We start from the raw sequence: 2,198 nt of genomic DNA on the forward strand, positions 1-2,198 counted from the left end.
TAGAATTTTTGCTCACAAGACTCCACAGCTTAGAGGGAACATTGGGCCCGCACACTAACTCACCTTAGAGGGAACACTGGCCACTAGGGCTTCTGATCGACCACTGGAGATACAATTGACTGTTCTTTTGGTTGGAACTGCCCCCACAGTGTTAGTCTTATTTTCTCATGCATCTTTCCTAGTGTATATTTTAAGTTTCACAGTTCTGCGGGGCCTGCAAGACGGAGTTCTTCCACCAGGCCTTCAGCTAAGGAGTTGCCACACCAACATCATCACTAAAGAAAGAGTGAGCTCTGTGCCTGACTCCACCATTACAGCCTGTGCTGGCCGCATATCTATGATAAAGGTTGAGAACTGGTGAACAAAGTAATTGTTGCCGCCCTCCCTAATGTATTAGTTTACAACCAGCTAGCACTTTATGTTTTGGATTATTTTTAGATGGTTTTATTTATGACGTAATTGTTTAGGTTTATCTTTTGTAAGCTGCCATTAGCCTGCTTCGGCGGGGAGGGCGGGGTATGAATCAAACAAGTCACCCCTCTTCTCCCTTGTGCTCGGGCTTACTCTGTGTACGCTACTCTGCCTTCTGTGGAAGCCATTTTGTTTTTGCGCCCACTGCCCTGTGTCAGAATTCCAAAGGTGCCCACTGGCTGGCGACCAGTGTTCCCTCTAAGCTGAGTTAGTGTGAGCCAGCTCACAGTTCTTTAGCCTCCAGCTCACACATTTTCGTCTTAGCTCAGGAAGGATGGCTCCGGAGCAAACTAATTTATGCAATTGCCAAATCGCTGGCTCACAGCTTTAATGCCAGTAACTTACAAAATAGAATTTTTGCTCACAAGACTCCACAGCTTAGAGGGAACATTGCTGGCGACCCTTGCTGGGATTCTTTTAGAGTGCAGGCACATGCCCTCCAACATTTCCTGGATGAAAAGAAAGACATTTCCGGGTATTAGTACCTGGGTGGGCCCAGGATGCGACCCAGCAGCTTGGAGAATGGGCCTCGGGCATCAGGAGACAGGCAGTGGCAGCAGACCCTGAAATGCATCTGTCTTGATCCTGGGCCTATAGTGGTGCAGCCTACAGGCTCTAGGGGGGCCTAGTGGCTCCAGGGAAGCCTGTATTAGAGTTGCTATCAGGGCCTACATTTCACCCTCTGGGCCCCGTGATTGGCTAACAGGGGATTTGGAGGGGAAACTAGAGGGTGGTGCCATAGGAAGAAAGAATAAAAGGCCTCACCCCAGGTGGGAGGGGGGGTTCACTCCCTGGAAGCAGGGCTGGTGAGGCTGCTGCTGTTAAGTCCGGCGCTTAACAATGAGTCGGAGAGTGATTTCAGCAAAGACTCAAGTTTATTCAGCTCTTCGTTCACTTCTTCGACACGGTACAACATCTGATAGCCCGAACAGTTTGCCCATTGAAACTGCCCGGTATTTAAACATTCCCGGCTAACATAGCCACTCCCACTATACACATAACAACCTATCAGGTTGAGCGCATAAGGACCAATCACAAACGTTCCCGCTTGCAGCTTGCTTGAATGTGATTGGGTCGTGAGTCTTGGACTAGAATCCTCTGTCCAAGACGAAGCTTAACATTGCTTCCCTATGTGATGATTCACATAAAACCTCCTGTACTCATGGCAGCTATGAATACATTACAATTCCCTCCCCCCTAAGCAAAAATACCTCATGAACAGTCGTAATCACTTAGGTAGGTGGGTGCACGTCTCGTTCTCTGAGACCTATCTACCTACCTTTACTTTGCTCCTTTTTCCTATATGTTATTGGATTGTAGTTGTTAAATCTCTTTAATAAAACTAGTTTGTTTCTCTGCCTGGGTCCTCACGCCCCATTCAGTCACTTATGAGGGGAAACCTACTGGAAAAGGTTTCCTTTTTGTTTTTGGGAGTGTATAAAGGGGTAGGGTGGATGCCGTGGGCCCCTCCGGAGGAGACCCAGACCAGAGTGGTGGCAGCCATTGGAGAACCTTCCTAGCCGCTGCTAGCGACAGCATCATAGCAGGAAACGGGAGCAAGTTTCCTCATCAACGCAACCAGGGGTCATTTCCTGCGGGAGTGCACAGGAGCAGAGCTCTGGCAGTAAGGGGTCATTTCCTGCGGGAGTGCACAGGAGCAGAGCTCTGGCAGTAAGGAGCCCAGGGGGCGGGCACATGCAACAAGCCCCGCCCCCTGTTCCCAGCAG

This window comes from Gekko japonicus, unplaced genomic scaffold (assembly GCF_001447785.1).
Source record: "Gekko japonicus isolate JY-2015 unplaced genomic scaffold, Gekko_japonicus_V1.1 scaffold5680, whole genome shotgun sequence".
NCBI classification, from domain to species: Eukaryota; Metazoa; Chordata; class Lepidosauria; order Squamata; family Gekkonidae; genus Gekko; species Gekko japonicus.